Raw genomic sequence first — 23,516 nt, 5'->3', positions numbered from 1 at the left:
TCTACAACAAATGTATTCTACTCCTTCATCCTCAACTTTTCGTAGCATTAATATCTCAACAAACAATTATCTGACAGGCCACTTAACTCTTTTCCCCACATAAATTATTTGTTCCAAATCTTCTCTGATTCCTTTCTGTACCAGCTTCTTCAAATGATTGAGTTCTACCTTCATCTTAGCCAACTCTATGTCCATTTCTTCTTTACTCATTCATTTGAGTCCAACTGCTTTAGCACTCTTTTTCCTCTGTCTGTGACTTTCCTCTGTACCCCTGTTATGAATATCAATAGTCAAATCCATTTCTTCCTTTGGTGAAATTTCCTTGTTCATTGGTGAGCTGCAACTAGCCCTTTCTTTCATCTGTAACAAGTCTCCTTCATGCCTCACCAAAATTTTCTCAGTTTAGCCTTTTGGAGTATATTGGTTCTTTCCTCAAACCTTTCATTGACTAGCAATTATACCCAACACTCCTCTTGCTGGAATTGTTATCTTTAAGACAACTCTACCCATAATCACAATTGTGGAGCTGCCTCAACAAATTCTACCCAACAGTAGTTGGAAGTTGTTCTTAGCTTCTCTTGAACACTCCTTGCTCTAGGCTGCTACATCTTCAATTTCTCACTTCCTTCTTTCATTCAATAATTTCATTTACTATTGGGTACTGTCACCTTTACTCATCTGAGAGTTCTTCTTGCTTCATCTTCTTTAACATAGATCATGTGCTATGATGCTGATACAATTCATTCTTCCTTCCAACAATTTTGCTATTTCCATTGACCTGTACAATCTTATCTCAAGATACATCAAAGCACCTTTCAAGCCTGCCAATTTTCCTTCATAGATGTCTTAAAACTAATTCCCATTCCATCAGTTAAATCTTTGCCAAATGATTCATCTGTTCACTATTTCATTTAAACTTCTCCATTCAAAAGACTCTATACAGTCAACAACTATTGTTCATCTTACAATTAAGATTCAATTTAAAATTCACCTATATTTACAGATTCATGACACACTACAAATTCCTTCTGATAATCTGTTGTAAGCAAATCCTATCTTGCTTCTACAAATTCCAAAATTCATTCCTTGTAGTGGTTCTTCTTTCAGTCCTATTAAACCCAATCTCTGTTCTTTCAACCATCAATATCATTGTCTTCAATAATACTTTAAGCAATCCTTAATCATTAAAATTCTTCAAATCATTTAAATGATTTTAGTCATAGCAATCCACTCTTTTATTTGACTTTATATTCAAAACCTTCTACTTCAATTTTGCTTTCAAATCAAACCAATCATTCAATCAATTTACATGGAAATTTCATTTGTTTGAAAGGAAATTTTCACTCCCTTGTTGTTCTCCAAACATCCAAACAAATCTCTCTGCTGATAGAGGATTCACCTTTCCCCCGTTCTGATCTTAGTGTACTTTGCATTAAATTATTTTGAGCTCTGATTTTACTTTGATTGTTCTAACATGTAGATATCTCCAATCTTTAACATTACTGTACTTCTATGTAGAATCCTTTTCTACTCTGATACCAAAAATGATGCCACGTAATTGACATCCTTTAAAAATCCCATGTGGACCTATGAGTTATGCCCACATAACCTCCAAAGTGAAGCAAGGTTACACCCTTTCATAAATTCGAAATTAAAACTAATTAAATCCCTGTTCACTTAACTTAACAAAACTCCATCAAATTATCGGAACCCAAAACAATAGATAACCTGACTATACACCCAATCAACGAAAAACAAAGATATAACTTGTCAAAGAGCCCGGTCCCACTTCGACCGCATCCGATCAGATCTCAAATAGATTTAACCCACGTTGATAACATATCGGGTCTGACTTTTCCACCGACTTTGACCACTCTTATGGAGCCGATTAGGAATATAAATCCTTGATGTGTAGATTTTTGGGTCTGTTTTTGAAATTAAAGTTTGCTCACTTTATGATGCGATATCTGTTGGATATAAGAGGCCATCAAATCTATGGTTTGTGGGACTTCAACTAGCACACGGTTTAAAAACGAGCTTAACCCCCGCAATCGATTGTGATATAAGAGTTTGAATATGAGATTGATGGCTAGGAGCGAGTGCAGGGCTTCAGCCACGATCAAGAAATCCGTACTCTCCTACCCCCGCAGTAGCTGTTCACCATCGGATCTGCCAGCCAATGGACGGTCCTGACTTATTTTTGGGTTTCTTCACAAATTATCAATCAACTTAGTCTTTTGATGTTTCGGGTCTGTTTCCTGTATTAAACCGCATGCACATTCATTATAGAACACTTACGATCTTCTCACAAACAGATCATCATTGATCAAACCTGTGATCAATGATGATTCATTCCTTCATTCAATCTCTGTCTGTTAATCTAGTAGGGATAATCCACATTAACCAGTTTTCTGCGTTATATACAAAACACATACTTTTATCCTATATTCTGAGTATCAACAAACACAGTAAGTCTCAGATCCTCAATCTAGAGACTAAAAGTTATAAACACACTCAATACTAAATTACACAATGCACACTGTATTCATATTGATAAATATTTACAGAAGAAATAGTTGCACTCGACTGTTTCACTTCTGCCCTCACTCATCCATCCTATCTTTCCATCTGAATCTAACCCCTTCACTCATTCCAAAAGATTACAATTTATACAAAATGCAGATTCATGAACCCATTTAGTTTAGATCCATAAATCTCTCATTCTTCCCTAAAGAATATCTTTGCTCCACTCTTTTCTCAAACAAATGCTAATTTAATCTTTCAAATCCCTCATATCTTATTCAAACCAGATAATCTAACTGCTTGGCCTGATCTCCACGCAGGGAGGATCAATCAGCTACTTATACCCTTTTTTGCTTAGATTTTGACAACAAATAAAACACTCTCATACATTTAAATTAATAAAATTTATTAATCTCTTGTCTTCCAACCCTTTGTTAGCCACAACACGTGGTCATACCATCACATTGCTGATTAGGTCTAAATGCGTCGGCATCATATTTACAATAATTCTCATTCTCTCCTAAAACTATAGGAAAATACAATAAATAATTAAATCATATCTCATGAAACTAACTCTCTTGGTAAAAATTTAACCCTAGGTTAAATTCACCAGCATCAGACTCCCTAGGTAAAAGAAAATCATGGTCTCCTAACCATATGTATTTATAAGTTGGATAAAATTCCTCCTGGATCCCAAATTTTAGTTTGTTGTTGATCAACTGATTTGTCATATTGTTGCTATTCCATTGTTGTCTTTTTTTGTCTTCCACGCTTCCAAACTTTATGCTGTAATTATATTCCTTTGTTGATGTATACTCATGTAGTCAAATGTATCATGTTGTTGTCCTTCTGATTCATATCACAATATCTTGGTTTTTGTACATTTTCCATCAGTTCCCTTAATTCTTCAATCTCATCATCTAATTTAGTTTCAAGTTGAAATTTACTGTTGTTATTTGGGAACATCAATTTATATTCATCAACATTAAATTGTAAATTACATTCAGGTGCCACATTTTCACTGCTTGAAGAATTCTTTTCTTTATTTGTAACTTGATTAAATTAAGGTTCCATCAACATCTTCTCTAGCAATTCTAGTTCTTCTTCACATTTCATAAGAATTTTACAATCACATTCAGAAATAATTTCAATAGATTTGTCTTCATCCTTGCGTGAAACATAATCAATGTCCTGTCCATCATTTGCACTACATCCTGCATCCACAGAGCAATTGTCAGATTTAAAACCAACCTATGTGGATCTTCATCATATGCGGATCTTCTAAATAATTTATGGCGCCATCTGTGGGAATTGAACCCACATTCATATCAACAAATTTAATTTTAGCATAATCATTGTCCTCAATAAGCATTGGTCCTTGTTCTGGTTCACAAATGCATACATTCATCTCGGTTATTTGGAGTTTTTCTGCTTCCTTTAACAAAATTTTCAACTTGTACTTTTGTCTTCTTGCAATCAACTTCTTGATAGGCCATCTAACTGTCTTCTTCATTATCCATCCATGTTTTTGATTCTATAGCAACTCCATAAATACATCAAGTTGTGCCTTCAACTCAACAATCTCTTTCTCGAACTCTTAATCACCAATGCTAACTAGTGTGATGCAAGAAAGTGTTCCCTCTGCAGATAGAGGCAACCACTCTATCCCTAGAGTGGGTCTAGTCACAGCAAGGACAAAACAACAATTAATTCCCTTAAACAGTCATCGTTGGAGGCCTCCCTCAAACCAGTGGTTGATGAATTTTTTTTGCGTTGCTCCAGCTTCTGTTTCCTTCTCCTTGACGAGCGATCAACCTGAAACACCCCAAAGAAGCAATAGAGCACGTAACCGAGAAACAACAATGATCTATTTACTCATAAAGTCAAGAAGTCATGAGCTATCCAGTAAATTACATACAATACATAGGAAATCATCATTGATTGTATTAATAACAAATCAAGAGCAAAGCTTACAACCAAGTCTTGACGTCGCAAGCCTTCTCAGAGGGTCCAACCAGTGTGTTTCTTCAAGCATTCACCCTCAAAGATGGGTCTCCCAAATAGCAATATATCTCTCTCTCTCTCATTCACAAGCTTTACACAAGGTTAAGGGCACTCCACACATTCTTGCAAACTACAAAACAATCCCACACTTGTCACACTCACACCAACTATCTATCAAACTCAAAAGCAACAACAACACTGTACAACCAAAAGAACTAATATATGATAGCAATGGTGAGTGATTTTATAGGAGAAGGAGTCTCCATGAAATGAGGGAGAGGGAGCTTATCCTCAAGGCAAGTAGCACAAAAGATGGAACTACCATGCCAGAGGGGGAAGGGTGACCCAATCTGACCCAACAACCAGGTCTAGAGACATCCAGAAGGCCGACTGTTGGAACGAATTCACCCAATCTGGATCGTCACTAGTTCATAACTAAGCTTTAGCGTTGACATCGCTAGTAGGCAATGTATTCAGTCAAATCGTCGTTAAAGATAGAAAATAGCCTCGTGCTAGAGCATGAAATCCGACCGTTGCGGGAAACAGATGTACTCCTGTGATGGGGGCACGACTGGATTATTTATGACAGAGGTCCATCATGTATATTAAGTGGATTCTCGCAACGAGGCAGAAAACTTAGGAAAAGTGGGTCAATTGGCAACATAAGAGAGCACTTGTTCAATATGAGCATGTTTTACTGGACACATGACACAGTAGAAGAACTAGGGTGAAGACAGTGATAAATTACTGTGTAACAGATGCCTCCTAAAGTGTGAAGCCCGAGAAAGTGGGAGGGGTGAAATGCTTTACAAAACTGTTCGAACTAGAACACCACCTGGCAAAACCTGCAGGTGCAAGTACAACTGATATCTCTGGTAGTGAAATACATGTAGTCCAGGCATGGGCGTAGCCATCTAAAAGACATATGAACTAGGTATGTGGTATGGACACAGCCATCCAGCTAGTAAGACCATGATAATGATAAAGGTATGGTCGCAGCCATCCATGAAGACTCAGGTATGGTCGCAGCCATCCATCAAAGAGTCATGTAATCACGAACCAATCCACGCAGCTCGAACATGTGTAATCTTAGTTTGAGTTCTTGAAACCCAACCGATCATAGTACAAATTCTAGCATGCGAATAGATGTGTTGAGGTCGAGCATGATAGAAAGTCACTTGATTACTGGTCAATGATGAAAACCGTTAACAAGCATGAGAGAAACCACCAATAATGCTAATGGTTCTCAAGGTACTGTCCAGTACAATCCACAAAGTGTTAAGAATGAGTTGAAGTTGAACACTCACGGAATCACCCAATCGACGACCAATGATGAAAGTTGATTGTCAGGCACGAAGAACTTGCCATTGAGGCATGTAAGCTCCAAGGTACCAAAGGGGATCTCTAGATCAGTCTCCTGGATAATGAGTTAACGTCGACAAGAGACGATTCGTCGCAGGAGGGCCATAATGTTTCCCCTATCAACGACACGAGATAATGAACAAATGTTAGATGGTGAAACATAGTATCAGAGGAGGAGGTAAGGATGTGAACTGCAGAAGGATTATACTCTTGAACATGTTGGTGACACGACTTTGAAGGGTGGCAACATTCAAGTACCAAGGGATTAGAGGCTTGATGGAGACAGCATGGATCAGATGGAACAAGGCTAAATGGCAACCCAAAAACCCCGGAAGGCCAAATGACGATGTATGGATATCCCAACCCGACACGAAACAAAAGTGTCGATGTTCAAGAGTGACTAGCAGCCACAGGTAACTAATGACAACTTCCAAATTTTCCCTCACCATTGCTGTCGAGTACCCCACTTATTTTTGAAAACAAGCTTGAAGAGGGTAGCATATGCTTGTAATATAAGTTCGACATTCGGTCGAATCCAACCTAGTAATAGTTTAACGAGCCCTAGGGAGGAGAAGCTCGAGTCTTGTCAGGGTGATGAGTCCAATGCTGTCAGGGTTTAACGAGTCCGACATAGGTGAAACTCGGAGTCTTTTTCATGTTTAGAGAATTTGAAAAAGACACGGAAAAGAAAACTCCAGGGGGGGTCCTTTTTCATAGATTTGCGTCTCTGTATAAAACAATACTTAAGAGAACTGCTTGACCATTATGATCAAGGAGTACTTTTCGTTATTAGTGACCCCGATCCAAAAGAGTAGAAAAGCGATCGAAGACACGTTGTTTCGTAACCAATAACGAACCCAAAATGATAAAGCTCGACAATCTTTTCGTGTTTATACGGTCGTAAAATAGCTTAAAGTAGATCGCCTCTTATTTCATTTAACGAGTCAAAAGGAATAACTCGACAATCTTTTCGCCTTTTAAGTTGGAAAAGAGCGTTAAAGAAGACTTTATGGATCAAGTGCATATAAAGTATGACGCAACCTCGCCACCTGTAGCTCTGCACAAAACACGTCAAACGTAAGACCCATTCGATATAAATAGATAATATATGCAGAACTACGGTCAAAACCCAAAAACCCTAGTTAAAAATGATATAAACGAAAAAACCCACACCCTAAAGTATAATTTTTAAATTTTTTCAAAAAATTACTATAAAAAGGGTGGGGTAATTCATTTGTTTTTACCATTTACATTGCACATTTTACCTTGGGCATTTGGAGCACCAACCTGAGCGAATTTCTCAAGCTGATTCTGGCACCATCCATCCACGGTTCATCCTAAAACCTTTGCCAAGTAAGTACATTCTTCCTTGCGTTGCATTTCAGTAGTTTTTTTTATGCAATTTAGTGTTAGGTAGGTGGTTTTAGGCAGATTTTCAAATCTGATTCCACCTCTCGGTCATCGCGGCAAAGCCGCTTGGGTTCGCGACTACCGAGCGTGGTTACACGCACCACCTTCGTGATCATCGCAAGAAACAAATGTACTCTCACGACGATCATGGGAAAAATGAACTATTGACTCTGCGCTGTCGCCACTGTTTTGAAAACAGCCACGACGGTGACGTGAAGTTGAATTTTTGTATAAATTATGGATTTAAATTTATGAAAAGAGCTCTAATTCATTTTTCTTTTAATGCAGGGCAACATGGCATTTGTTTGGTAGGAACGAAAACATGATATCAATGATGAGCAAGCATTCAATGATGTTGGGTGTTGAAATGCTTTACGTGCTTGCGGGTTATTAAAATTTTTTCTCACTCCGCATCTTTGGGCTCAACCCGATTTGTAAGAGTCGCTAATTCGTGCTTGGAACCCAATAGACGACAAGTTCATTATCTAGGGCAGAGACATTGAGTTCGATGCTACGGACATATATTTCCTAACCGGATTGTCCTGTCGTGGCAAGAGGCCGATTCTAGAGGGCCAATGAACTGGGGGTGAATCACTGGACATGCTGATAGCACGAGTGTGCCCAGGGGCATGCAAATCAAACACTAGCGGGAAAGTGGCAATTCCCACGGTGGAAGACTTGGTTCTTTGCTCAGTTCTATTTATGGTGACAAGGGCAGCGAGCTCCCAAGCCCAACACGAGGCAACAAAGACTCACCTCTGGTTGGCTCTTCATTGCCTCAACCCCACCATGTACAAGTGGGCAGAGGCAGTGGCGATCAACATGAAGAGACAGCTCACCAAATGTCGTCACAGGGAGGCAAACCAATTTGGTTATGGGTCTATCTTGATCCCGCTCATGCTGGAGCGGGTGCCGGCACTTCAGTTGTAGGACATGGACTTGGATAGGGCCAGACCACGGGAGACCCGGATCACTCGCTGGGTGCATGTTATGCCACGAGGGGGTGGCAGACGACCAGTGTCATGGGGGACACTATTCCACGAGTGGCTGGATCGCCAGACGATCTTTGTCAAGGACTGGCCATATGCTGGTATGGATTTTCGTGGAGACCATGACATGCAGCTGCCCGCTGGTGAGCAGTGGAATGATGGAGGTAAAACACTTGATCACACTATTTTTGTATTTTGTCTTCATGCATATGTTTTAATGATGTACTCTATGTTACTTGCAGATGTGGGACTAGCTCCAGAGGCACGGAAGGATCCACAAGGCATTAGAGAGCTGGCCTTGGTTCCTCTAGCTGGCAGTTCAGTGGAGACAGTGGCCCACAATTTTGAGGGCCTGACAGAGGGGATCCCTGATTATAGGGGGATCGAGGAGGTCCCCATAGAGTACCAGATACATATAGTAGGGGTGATACCTAGGGTGCATAAACTCTTGAGATGAGTTGTACGAGTAGTGGTGTGCTACAGGGAGCATAACCCACTGCTGTAGATGCCTAGGTTTTATTTCCTGCTGATTTTTTGAGAGACATGTGTCTCGGATGTGCGGAGAGCACAGACTCTATTTGGACATATACACTTATTTTTTTAGCGCCTCGGTGCACCACACGATATATATATATACACACATATTCCTATGGTTCTTTATTGTGTTATGAATGCTTCTATGTTGTTTTGATTACATGTTGCGTAAATGTCTGTCTAATACATGATTTGCTAATGCATCAGTTAATGTGTTTAATCTTCTTGGAAGGTGTTGATATGTAATAAAATCGAAATTTCTTTCCAACAATTTAACACGTAGATACAACCTTAAAATTCGATGATCTCTAACGAAATAACGCCCGTTAAGCTGGTGGACAACAAGCTGAGAATTCAGATTCACAACCAATGTACGAATACCGAGGTTGATAGCCTCGGTCAGTAATTCAATGAAAACACTATATTCAGCAACATTGTTTGTGGTACAACCCAGACAAACACCTTGAAGGTCTACTAACTCACCGTGAGGATCGTAGATCACCCATGCCGCAGAAGAAAGGCTCTGAGTACTGTAGTAGGCACCATCAGTAAAACCAACGTAAGGTGTGCTAGACATCTGCACAGGAAGAAAAAAGACCCAATAAGCGGCAATTATGCCTACACACCAAGCCAGACATGAAAACACACACACACAACACACCTACTGAAAACACACATATGTACAAATCAAATGCATGAGATTTATGCATAATATTTTTTCAGATAAAGCCCATTTCAGGGCTTATCTAGAGGGTTCCCTTCATAATCAATCAGCTCATAGGCCCCATTTTTCAAAACTCATTTCACAATATAAGGCCCATGCCACATAGGCTTGAATTTGCCTATCCCCAGCTTATCATTTGCTTGATCGTAGAGCAGGACTAAATCTCCTTCAACAAAAGAACGAGGATGGACAGTATGATCGAAGTGAGTTTTCATTCTCTTCTTCTGTGCTTCAATGGCTAGAGAGGCTAGTCGATGAGTCTCTTCTAGCCACTCTAGGTAGAGAAGACATTCTTCTACCGGAGTAGTGTTGGGGAATAATTTGACAACTAATTTAAGAGAAGGGATCTCACACTCAATCGGAAGGGTAGCCTCCAAACCATAAACCAATTGGAACGGGGTGAACCCGGTGGCATCCTTCACTGAAGTTCGGCAGGCCCATAAGGCGGAGAACAACATCAAATGCCATTTGGACTTGTGCATGCCGATGGTGCGTTGAAGCATCATGACTAAAACTTTGTTGATAGCTTCCACTTGGCCATTGGCCTGAGGATAGTATGGTGTTGAGCTATAATGCCACAAGCCTAGCTGAGTTGTTAACTTAGTCATCATATGATTACAGAAATGTTTGCCGTGATCAATGATGATAGCCTGAGGGACTCCGAATCGTGAAATGACATGATTGAATAAAAATTGCGCCGCTGTGTGACCATCTTCGGATAGTGTAGGCATTGCCTTGGCCCATTTCATGAAATAATCAATGGCAACGATGATATATCCATGTCCCTCGGCCGAGCGAGGGTTACAGGTCATATAATCAATGCCCCATTTGGCGAAAGGGCCGACGGTGACGACAGGGTGCAAAGGAGCAGGAGGCGTACACATCTTTCGTTGGTAGATTTGGCACTCTTGACAAGAGCAGATGACAAGAATGCAATCCTTGAAGATAGAAGGCCAAAAATAACCAGCACGAAGGATCTTTTGAGCAGTAGCATACCCGGACATATGACCACCACAGGCACCATAATGGCAGTCATTTAGAACTCGTTTGGCTTCCTCGAATGTTAAGCATTGGCGGAGAACAAAGTCGGCACCGAGACGGTACATGGTGTCTCCAATAATGTGATAAGGTTGTGAATGATGGCGAATCCGTCGCCGAGCATCCTTGCAAAAATTGGGACGAAAAGAGGACGTCTAGAGATAGACAATAATATCCCCGTACCAAGGATCGAGGGTACTAATCAGGAACAGAGTTTCATCCGGAATATGGTCCTCTAACTGAGAGGGCGTGTTAACAGATGGTAGGGAGCAAAGAAACTTAGAGAAGACGAGGGACTTCTTGGACTTGGTGGTAGTGAACTCCAAGTCGAACTCTTGAAGGATGACAATCCACTTTGAGTATTTTCCCCCTAGTAACTGATGTGACAAGATGTACGTCATTGGGTTGCAATCAAAAATCACCGTCGTGGTGCACAATAATATATAGTGGCAGAAACATTGGAGGGCGCAAACGGCGACCAATGCCAACTTCTCGACATAGGCATATCAAGCTTCGTATCAAGTAAATTGCGGCTGAGATAGTAAATGACATGCTCAGTACCATCGTCATCATCTTGAACTAGAACCATGCCAATGGTGGTATCAACAGCGACTAAATAAAGAGTGTAGTCATGGTGATAGTTAGGGGGACGTAACAACGGAGCAGAAACAAGGAGGGACTTGAGGTGCTCAAATGACTCTTGTGCAGCGGCATCCCAAAGAAAAGGGGTGTCTCGCTTTAATAACCGCGTGTAGCCTTTGGCCACTTTAGCATAATTCAAAATAAATCATTGTAAAAAATTTGCTTTACCCTGCAAACTCTGTAATTGCTGCAAAGAAGCAGGGGGAGGGAGATTCAGGATGGCTTCGACTTTAAGGGGATCGAGACGGATACCCTCTCGGGAGACGATGAACCCGAGAAGTCTGCTTGACTCGACGTAGAAGACACACTTATGCGGATTAAGCCAGATACGATAGTGTCGATAGTGGAGAAAAATTTCGCGAAGGTGGGTTGGATGGTCCTGGTGCTTCGCTGAATGAGTCGGGAGGTCATCCAGGTAAGGCTGTACAATGTGTCGAATATCATGAAATGCATAAGAAATTACACGTTGGAAGGTGGCACCGGCATTTTTTAAACTGAAGGGGAGATTTTTATAAGAGAAAGTGCCCCATGGACAGATAAAGGCGGTCTTGTGTTGATCCACAGGCGAGATATTAATCTGGTTATAACCAGAAAAGCCATCCATGAATGAATATATCTCACTCCCGGCACACTCATCAATGAGCTAGTCAATGAAGGGTGTAGGGTAGTTATCTTTGGGACAGGAATGATGCAATAATCAACACATACCCTAATAGTGCCCTGTTTTTTAGTCACAGGGAAAATATTAGAAACCTAATCTGTGAGTGGGATAGGGTAAATGAAACCAGCCTTAAGAAGCTTTCCAACTCCTGCTTTAATAGCTGCAGCCTTTCGGGGGTGCACGGGGCGTAGGCAGTGTCGAACAGGTTTGGCACTTGGATATGTAGGTATCCCATGCACCACGATGCTAGGATCGATGCCGGGAATCTCTTCGTAAGACGAAGTGAACACATCACGAAATTCTCGAAAAAGATCAGTATAAAGCTGAATCTCCTCCAGAGTACAAGTTACTCCGATAAGGATGTGCTCGACAATCCCTGGTTTAACAAAGATGTTGACTGGTTGAGTTTGCGTAATGTTCCCCATATTCCCTTCAGAAGACACTTGATAGATTTGGATGGGTGTCTGAAGGGGTTGGGAGGGGAGACAAGGAGAAAACTACTTGAGACAATTAAGCATTTCCCGATGGGTAGGGAGAAACGAGGAATGATGGTGATGATCAGACCAAGGGGGTTCCTCGAAAGACATGGTCTCAATAATCGCTTCATCAGTAGGAAAAATTTCCTTTAAAGGGTCTGAAGAAGCGCCATCTCCAAGCCAAGGGGATTGAACGCACAAGTTGAGAGCCCTGCTCGAAGGAGCAAGTTCAGGGGATGGAGCCGATATAGAAACAATTTCGACATAGTTGAGCTCGGTAGGACTCAACGGCATCTCATCGCCCTAGGATTCTATCTGATCAATAGGAGAAAGAACCCAAGGATCAGAGCGAACATAAATCATATTAATGGGAGCGATGTTGGGAGGTGGGAGTGAAAAAGCACCCATAAGGGCAGGATCTTCAAAGAGTCCAACACCCACACTCTCGCATGGAATGGAGGTATACTCCACGAAAGGCACGTTGCCATCGGAGGAGGAGGAGGCGAAGAAGGAAAATTAGTCTACTGTGACAATCTTCCCTTGATGAGGAAAATGAAAATAGAGATGAAGCCATGGCTCGCATGGCATATGTACAGCTTTGGCCTAAAAGGAGGTTGTAATTAAATTGGCATTGACAACTTCGACCTCCACTTCGACCATCTTTCCTTCCAAAGTAATAGGAAAATGTTGTAGTATATCATAAGGACGAGACTCTCTCCCATCAAAAGCTTCCAAGGTCGTAGGAGACTGGCTCAGAGTTGGAGAACCGATAGCCTTCCAACAAGCAACATACATTATGCAAGTCGAAACGCTTTCATCAATGACGGTGCGATGAATAGTTTTAGAATTGATGATGACCTGAATAAGGAAGGCAATTTGGTGAGGCAGTCTCAGTATATGACTGTCTAGGTCAAAAGTGATCAAATCCGAGTCGGCCAGGTCAATGCCACCGATAGCCGATAGCAAGGACTTACTCTGAGAGGGGCAGCTCTGGAGGACTTCTAATGCGGAGATAGCTGACAGATCCTGGGTTAAGTACTCAACGATGCTATAGCGTTGATCAGCACGAGCATTAGGGTTGTAAGAAGACTTTCGGAGCACCCCTTTAGGAGGAGATCGGATGACCGCTTCAGTGCTAGGTCGCTCGATATGGAGGGGACTAGAACTGGATGGAGGAGCACTAGAGGGGACCTCAGTCTCCTTCCCGACAGGCGACGGTTACTCTTTTTCCCAAGTACTATTGTGGACGGGAATCGTCCCAACCATAAATACTTGAGAACAAAAGGGAGAAGAGGATTGGGATGGATCAGCCACCATTTGAGTTTGCTGCGAGGGAATAGGCTCTTTAAGCACGACAAGAGTCCCAAGGGCACCTTTTATCAAACGACTAACTTTAGACCACCTGGGGCAATCTTTAGTATAGTGATCCTCATCACAGATAAGGTAAGGATACTTAGGCTTGCATTTGGCACCTTCCTTGGGTGGAGGTTTAGGGGAATCCTGCTTCGATTGATCAGCCTTATTCTTTGCTTTTCCCTTCTTTTTCCCTTTCGAAGCTTTATCCGCCGTGGTGGAATGAATGACGTTAACCTCGGAAGTGTTACCAGAATTGGATACGGCCTAAGAAGTGTTTTCATTCAAAATGTTTGACTTTTGCTTCCCAGGGTTCGCAGAAGATTTCTTAGAGGACATATTGACAGAACCGATGATGCCGTCAACAGATGGTGTTAGTGGGGCTTTGGAAGTTCCGGGCCTTGGAGCATCAGGCAAATAATCATATAGTGTATCGGACTGGGAGTAAACCAAGTCAAGGTACTGAGCACACGCAATAGCTTGCTCTTCAGTTACACATGCCCCCATAGCAATGTCCTGGGCTATCGGACTGACAAATGAGGTTGTGAACCAGTCAGTGAGAAGCTGACCGGGAATCCAAAACTTAATCAAATGATGACATCGTCTCCATTCATGTATATGATCGGAGATATGCATGGTCGTGATCTGTTTTAATGATGTAAGGAGATGTGTGCCCGTTTCATATCGAATCGACAACTGAAAATGAGTTAAAAATGCCATAGCCAACGAGTTAAAGTCCTAAAAAGATCTGCGAGCTAGCTCAATATACCATTTAGCAGCAGAGCCAGTGAGAGTCCGTTGAAAAAGGTGGAGCCGGATTGAATCATCAAGCCATGAGTTTGATGAACACCATAGATGATAAGTCATGACATGGGCTTGGGGATCTTCTCCAGCTTTACCGTCAAACTTGGGACAATCACCGGGAATTTTAGTTGGAACTGGTGGCCAATACGGATTATGAAGAATGGGATCATTTGTCAGTTTGGACACATCCGGTAATTCCAACGTTGCTAAAAAGGGTAATTGAGGGTTAAAGGACATCTGAGGCTGCGGGTAGGAAGTAGCACCAGAGTTCCACCCAGTTGCTTGTTGCCCCCATTGATTTTTTTCGGACGGATTTGGCCCATAAGGGTTTTGTCCGTAGGGATTTTGTCCATAGGGGTTATAGTTGTAACTGGATGGTTGACCCTGGATTTGACCCCCAGCATTCCACTGATTACAACTCGGCCTGCATGAGCAACATGTGGTTGCTGGAAATTTTGGTAAGGATTCACCTTAGTTGTTGATAATTTTGGTATGGGGAAAATTGGGTTTGCCCTTGGGTTTGTTGAAAACCATAAGACGGTTGGGCTCCAAACTGAGCCTGGGGGCCAGACTACATTTGATAAGTAGGTTGGGATTGGGATCCAACCTGAATTTGAAGACCGGATTGGGTCTGGATCCCAGACTGGGGCTAAAAACCAGGTGGAGCTTGAGAAGCAACGATCATTTGAGTGCCTGGTTGAGCAGGCCCAGACGGATGTCCTTGAGAAGACAGAGGCTGAGCCATCTGGCTAGAAGGTTGGCCCGGTTGAGGTTGAGGTTGGCCCATTTGCCCAGAAATTTGGACTTGTTGGGAATTGGGTTGACCTTGCGGAAACGAAGGCTGTCCAGACTGACTATATGGTTGAGTAGGCTGGACAATTAGCTGGCCTTGTTGAATTTGCGGATGGCCAACTTGTCCAGAAGGGTGGCCTTGCTGGGTACCAGGTTGGCCTTGTTGAATGTAAGGTTGTCCTGGATTACCAGAAGGTTGCCTGAAGTATGTGAAAGAAGACCCACTGAAGGCTGAAGGTTGTCCCGGAATGGGTTGTCCTTGTGGGCCAACAGTTTTCCCTGAATAAGGTTGCCCATAATACAGCTATCTGTAAGACTGCTGTCTGTAAGATGGTTGACCTTGATAGGGTGGTCCTTGAATATTTGAAGACTATGCTTGGCCACCATGGTAAGCTATGGTACCCCAAGCAACAAACAACGAACCGAGACCTCAATAAAAGGTTGAGATGCTATGGTTCCAGGGTGATAAATATGGGCTCCTCAAGAATCTTAATAATTAAATGGATTTTGAGGATCTAGATTCCGAGGAATTTGAGGATATTGGTCATATGCCCCCCCTGTTGGAATGGAACCAAAAGGAGGTGGGGCACTAAGGCTAGGGTCAACAACCCCAGATATGGGTGCCGAAGGGCCACTATGTGAAGGACTTGCTGAAGGCCCAGCAACAGTGGTCAAAATTGAAGATGCAGTGATGACACTAACAACAGGGGCTGAGGAAGCCACACAAACAGTTGGAATAGTCGGGACAGATGTCACATTGTGAATCTGGGGAGTGAAAGATCCCGAAGTCGGTGTGACAGTACGAGACCACATGGAACTTGAAAGGGGAGACATAGAACCTATGATATCAGCTAGAGCATTATAACGTAAAGGAAACGTGATACCAAGGGAGGTGACACAGAAGGGTGAAGTTTCTGTCAGTATAGGAATTTCACCACTTGCCATAAAGGACTCTTCACTCGTGACGGGGTTCGTCTCATCCATGCCAAAAGAAGATATTGGGACCGAAACACCAGGAGGAGTAAGGGGAAAATCTTCTTCAGAAGGCTCCCAGATGGGGTTCCAACGAATATCATAAGACTCATCTTCCGGAGCGCGAGAGTTAAGCGGTTGGATACTCGGAATAATAGGAAGAGTATCACTAGCAATCGGTACCTCAGGAGCGACAGAAGATGGGGATCCTTGGTTGCTTGGAACGGGAGACGAGATCAGTGATTCCGCCAGGATGATTTAACTCAAAAGCCCTAGGGATAACTAATCGAGTAAGGAGAAAATACCCTATGCAAACTAAAATGAAACAAGATCTAACAGGGTAAGTGTGAATGTGGCTGAATATATTTTAAGACATAGAAACAAAACTTGACCTTTTCATATTTAAAGAGTTGAGAAAAGGACGAAAAGATGACTCTAGTCACCTTCGGATATTTAATGAGCCTGAAGTGACAAGTACTTAGATGGACCTTTTCTTTTAGGGAGTTCGAAAAGGAACAAAAGTGATTGCTCTGGAGAAACTAGGCAAAAGGTTTATCAAACATCCCGTAAAACTGCATATACACCTTGGCAATCATATGAAAACCAAGGACTTTCCGTACGGCAGTCAATCTTCCTGAACGCTGTGTTCGGTGTGTTACGGTTTGCAAGGCGGTAGACACAGCTTTTTAGCGATATAGGATGATAACCTAGTGGGGTCTCCCAACATATACTCAACGGTACTAGGAGCACAATTCCATACTAGATCGCCATTGAGTCACAGAAGGAGGAATCACCCAACTTTGAGTGAAAAAAATAGTGACTAGGTTTAACAACATTGGAGCACGTCTTTAGCCTAGACCGCTAAATAGTGTGTGTTATGTTCCAATGCGTTGTTAAGTTCATTCAGTTCATTTTAGAGTTGATCTTGAATTATGTTTCAGTTTTCAGGCCTTACAGTATGTATACAACAAAACCCATAGGATGCAGCGAGAATGAGTGAAACATCCTTTTACTTCAATGAACACCTATCTACAGGAGGGTAGAGAGATCATTCTCAAACTAAGAAAACCAAGATAAGCCAAGAGATACAATGCAAAAACACATCAACCCTACAGTGCACGAATACTACTAATGATAGATTTAATCATTTGCTTTCCAATATGCAAACTTGAAATGCAAATACACTTTCACTTTCGTATACTAAATGAATGCAATCTTTTGATTTTGATTGTTTTACATTTAAAAAAGAAACAAACAAGCAAGCATGAAAAAACCGGTTGATCCAGACAATTGTGATCTATGTTCGGTAGTGAAAAGAAATCGAATCAATACCAAAGATTGGTTCAATAATCATCACTAAAAATCAACCAGAAACAAGCAATGGAGAAGGCTCAAACAAACCGACAAGAAAGTTGCAAATGAACCTTGGGCAAACTAGCAACCAAGCCAATTAATTCAAGAACTTGAAAGAACAAACTAGGTCACATAGCCAAAAATGCAAGATTCATTCAATAAAGCCAAAGAAAGAGTTCCTTAACCATAAACAGTCAAAAAACAAGCTACTGAGCAAGAGAAAGAAAGAAAGGGATCAACAGGACTGGTAAATTCAGGAGGTAGAATTGAAAAAACAATTCTATAGGAATCGTCGCGGGCTTTACACAAGCAACTAGGGATGATCAGCCACTAGCTGTAGCAACAGAGCGATGTCGTCGCGAGAGTACACGTCTCTTCTGCGACGGGCTGATTTCAGGAGTCGTCGCGACTGTATGACAAGATTCAGCGACGCACAGGACTTTGCAAAAGAGTCAAGGCGACGTCGGCGCGACTGTTAAACTATTTTCAGCGACGATCTTAAAAACAATGACAAACAAACAAGAAACTCCCAAACAAAAACCAGTCAATCCTTCAGACAATAGAGGGATTTCCCATATCAACCCAGGTAACCTAAAAGACTGATAGTTTATCCCCAAAATTCAAAAGACATCAAATCAAAACCAAAACAAGAGCAAACAAAAGAAGAAACCTGCAAAAGATTCCCCAGCTGAGTCACCAACTTGTGATGAAGGAAAGTGTTCCCTCTGCGGATAGAGGGAACCCCTCTAGCCCTAGAGTGGGTCTAGTCACAGCAAGGACAAAACAACAATTAATTCCCTTAAACAGTCATCATTGGAGGCCTACCTCAAATTGGTGGTTGATGAAGTTTCGTTGCGTTGCTCCAGCTTCCGTTTCCTTCTCCTTGATGAGTGATCAACCTAAAACACCACAAAGAAACAACAGAGCACGTAACCGAGAAACAACAATGATTTATTTACTCATAAAGTCAAGAAGTCATGAGCTATACAGTAAATTACATACAAGACATAGGAAATCATCATTGATTATTTAATAACAAATCAAGAGCAAAGCTTACAACCAAGTCTTGATGTTGCAAGCCTTCTCAGAGGGTCCAATCAGTGTGTTTTTTCAAACATTCACCCTCAAAGATGGGTCTTCCAAATAGCAATATATCTCTCTCCCTCTCTCATTCACAAGCTTTACACAAGGTTAAGGGCACTCCACACTTTCTTGCAAACTATAAAGCAATCCCACACTTGTCACATTCACACCAACTATCTATGAAACTCAAAAGCAGCAACAACACTGTACAACCAAAAGAACTAGCAGATGATAGCAATGGTGAGTGATTTTATAGGAGAAGGAGTCTCCATGAAATGAGGGAGAGGGAGCTTATCCTAAGGGCAAGCAGCACAAAATACGGAACTACCATGCCAGAGGGGGAAGGGCGACCCAATCTAACCCAACAACCAGGTCCAGAGACATCCAGAAGGCTGACTGTTGGAACGAATTCGCCCAATCTGAATCATCGCTAGTTCATAACTAAGCTTTAGTGCCGACATCGCTAGTAGGCAATGTATTCTATCAAACCGTCGCTAAAGATAGCAAATAGCCTTGCACTAGAGCATGCAATTTGATCGTCGCGGGAAACAGATGTACTCCTACAACGGGAGCGCGACTAGACTGTTTATGATAGAGGTCCGTCACGTATATTAAGCAGATTCTCGTGACGAGGCAAAAAACTTAGGAAAAGTGGGTCAATTGGCAACATAAGGGAGCACTTGTTCAATATGAGAATGTTTTACCGGACACATGACACAGTAGAAGAACTGGAGTGAAGGTAATGAAAAATTACTGTGTAACAATTAGTATGCCATCGCTGTGGTTTTTCCCTGGATTTTGCAACTGACTATCTATAGTCATCTTCTTTCACAAATTTCACCTTGTTCACTGTAACCTGCAATTGAACTAACACTTTACCAAGATACTTTCTTTAAACTTGGTCAATGGTTCACTTCACTTAAACCTTCTTTATGAGTGCTTCTTTTGCTTCCTTTGCTTCAAACAATTGCAATATCTCTTCAAATTCTATTGACCATTCTTTGGGTGTCGGACTCCACCGAACATGCATCCATTACATTCAATGATTCAAAATTAAATTCACTTTTGACTCTTTCACTTCAGACTTCTAATTTGACATCAACTCTTTATTAATAGACTTTGGTACAACCGAAAATATACCATGTTACATATAAATACATGACTATAAGCTTTGATTTGATGTCAAGGATTAATAATTACAACGATTAATGGTGTAATTTTGACTCTAACTTTGATTATTCTTGACGTAACTCAAGCTTAGACATTTATTTCAAAAATTTAACAAAAATGCACTTTTGACTTTACCCTCGAATAACATGGACTTTTCAAGCTTCCACTAATTCTCTCCCATACTACATTCTCTTATAATAATATAGAGCATTAATGCTCTCTCCTTAATTCTTCCACTCACTTTAGCCATTAAGTTTTATAAGGTGCATGTCTTCATTCATTACATTCCAAAGTATAATTATAATCTTGTGAAATGTCGGAAAGAAAACTTCCAATGACACATGGCACATAAATGTTAAGCGATGGTGTGAAAATACATCATAGCAATCCTTCGACTTTAAATTCCCTTTCAACACAATCAGTATATGCTTCAATAACCAGATAATGTTAAAGATGATGAAACGCGAGAATCTGAAAAGGAAGTCAGCGCTCACTACAGGAACAGATTGGGAATACTCTAGATCACTTAGCCAATGATGCAGACTTTGAAAACAATGCCAATCTTTCAAACATTCTATGAATGTTTTCCTTCGTTTTCACTTGATTCTAACCTATCAATGTGGCCATGCACACAATTCAAAGTACAAAACAAAGAAAATATCTCTCATTGGAGTACCTTGTTGGGCTGAAACGTTTTTGATAAGTGTTCTTCCTGCAATTATATGTAAAATTTGGTTGTTCTAAGATATATTTTAACTTCTTTTGACAATGTCGCTGTCTTTGCTTACCTGCAAGTGTATTTCCTGCTCTAGGTGCAATTCCAGAGCACTCGCCTTTGTACATCGATTCTTGAACACTAACAGTTATTCAACACAAGGATACAACAGTTGCCTCATGTAGCGCCATTCTGGTAGTTCTAGTTAATTCCTACTTGTCTATGGTCGTAACTCTCTATTTGAGGAGTTTGTTCCTACATAATAGGAATTAGCTAGAATATAGTTTCTCCTAGTTTAGTGTGTGGTTGAGAGAATCTCTCAACCACACTACTGTACGTCTAAGATAGAATTCCTATCTTGAGACTATTGATTGTATAAATATGTATGTAATTTCCTCATTCAAATATAATAGAATATATTATTGAGTGTTTGCAATTTTATATTGGTATCAGAGCTTCAGAGCCCGTAAGGGCCTCTGGCCCTTCCTGGCCATAGAGAAATAAAGAGATTGGTTTTCCAATCCATTTTTTATTTTTCCATCACTGTGGTGCTGCTATATTTAACAATGTACAGAGGCCATGCTTCTGGTTTATGAAATAGAGGAATCGACCGTGCTGCGTAAAGAGTCAAGACAGTGCGAGTTTGGAGATCTGTTGGCGATTGTTTAAGAGCCAACACTTGTTGGAGATTTTTGAGAGGGTGAACGACTCGAGTATTGATGAACCTGTGTAGATATCTGCGTTAGATATGTCGTTGTCTTGAGCAGAACTAAGTTAAACTAGCCGGGTTAAATACCAGCGGCTGCGGCAGAGGCGGAGCCCTGGGTGCTCACATGGTGGCCGCCCCTCTTACCAAAACGCTTTTTGCGCATCGATTTCCAAACCGATGTCTTCCAGAAAGATGCAGCCTGTGATAGTTGCCGTGGTGTTTGGCAGGAGGAGGATTTGGAGTTTGTCGCCCTCAAAGATGATATGACGAAACAGCGGAGGACAATGATGTGTGAGGTTGTGTGAATTGGGGAGCAACCATTTTTTTCTGTGTGCGGTTCTGGGTGTGCCAGGGCCAGTGATGGCTGATTGGGATCTAAAGTCCAGATCCGTAGCTGGTTGAGGAGTTATGGAGCGTTGCGTAGATGGCGAGCTGTTCAACCGAATTGTAAAGAGGGGCCACTTCAGTGAGCGCTGTTAATTTGACCAGGATGATCGTTAGCATCGTGGAGGACTGTCGCTGGGAGTCATGCATAGCTACTTGAAGCAAGAGAATTTCGTGTTCTCTGATCAAGGCTATCCAGGAAAATGGGATTTTTTTTTGAGTCACTACTGATAGACTCATATCAATCCCTCATTTAACACCTGCGGCCTTCAATTCATGGACGATTGTCAGTGAGGCTTGTGGTAGACCTCCTGCGTGCATCACTTCGATTTGGAGAGTGAATGGTTGTGCTGGTAAACATGCTCATCGTGTTGATGAATCGTGTTGAATGCTGTGGAAAATCGTTGTTTGCTGTCAACATTTGAGACCCTATGATTAGTGGTTCTTCCCTTTGCGAAACAAGCGTGGGTACAAACTGACGGAAGATCGAAGGCTCCTGCAAATCATTGAAACTCGAAGGAGGTTGCTGTGGGGTGAATCTGTTGCAGGGAAGATTTGCTGCATTGACAAATTATGCACATGTGTGGAGACTACATCTAGATCCAGTTTCAATGGCGAGATTCTAATCCGGTTTGGGGATCGAGATGTGATCTGTGCGAATGAAGCATGGATCTGCAGACAGAGGAAGAGGCAGAGGCACTACATGCCATGGATTAGTGTGGATCGGAGGCCGTGGATGGCGTGAGAGGTGCTGGTGCATGGTTGAGGCCGCATGGAGATCGCTGACTGTGTGTGATCAGGGAGTTGAGATCTACAATTGCGTGATGTTTGCAGGGCAGTTGTGCTGTAACCCTGGTACTTCATTCTTCTCATTACCAATTCTGCAGCTGTTGGCCCGGATCAAGGCTGAATTTGCAGAGGAAAAATTATGACAATTGCAGCTGTTGGGCGCAGAGGAGAAGAGAGGCAGCTGTTGCCGCAACAATCAGAATTAATGGTAAGCGTAAGTTCATGTTCACAGGGTTTGGCAGGCAAAGGCCAAGGCAAAGTCATGAAATAATAATGGTGAAAGCCGTTGAAAAGGACGCCAGAGGCCTCTCGGATGGCTCCCTCAATGTGGGTCATGTGGCGCATTTGGTGGTTTCGTTGGGCATAATTCTGGCCATCGACAAGGCCTTGAAAAGGGTCTTCACGGCTGCCATGATAAAGTTCCCTAGTGCATTGTTTGGAATGTTCTGCATATTTTCCGTGCTATCGATCCTTGAGGTCATCAGACTGGCAGTGGCAATGGCTCTACTAAACTTTTTTGAGCCAGCAACAATGTTCATACAGAGATGGCTTCGGCTCTTCTACGTGCTGTCGCTGGTAGTGTTGCCCTTAGCTGTGAAGGGAATCCCTGCCTCTTCCAGAATGAAGATTGGCGCAATTCTTGTTGGAGACTGGGCAACAATTGCAAGGAAGGAGAAAATTGAAGGCGTTGAGCTTGAGTTGAGAAAACTCGAAGGAGCAGTCGAAGCTATTCATGAGAATTTAATGTACTTGAGAAACAGGGAGGCAGAGATGCGAGAGGTGAGCGAGGTAACCAATGGCAGAGTGGCATGGTTCAGCATCATGTCCCTTACTGTTTTCTTAGTAGTGTCGGCTGGGCAGAGATAGAGAAATTAAACTTGAAGAATTTATGCTTTATTTAGTTTCTTGGAATCATGTTTAAAGTTATTGAGCCTAGCTAACTCAATGTAGGTAAAGTTATTTTGTTAGAATTCGCGACTCTAACGAATGACAGGTTAAGTATGGAGTTCCAATAATTTATTTGAATAG

This window comes from Pinus tabuliformis, chromosome 5_1 (genome assembly GCF_031772625.1).
Source record: "Pinus tabuliformis cultivar Carrire ecotype Pingquan chromosome 5_1, CPIR1, whole genome shotgun sequence".
Classification (NCBI taxonomy): domain Eukaryota; kingdom Viridiplantae; phylum Streptophyta; class Pinopsida; order Pinales; family Pinaceae; genus Pinus; species Pinus tabuliformis.
The sequence above is the reverse complement of the archived record's forward strand: the minus strand, read 5'-3'. Positions refer to the sequence as shown.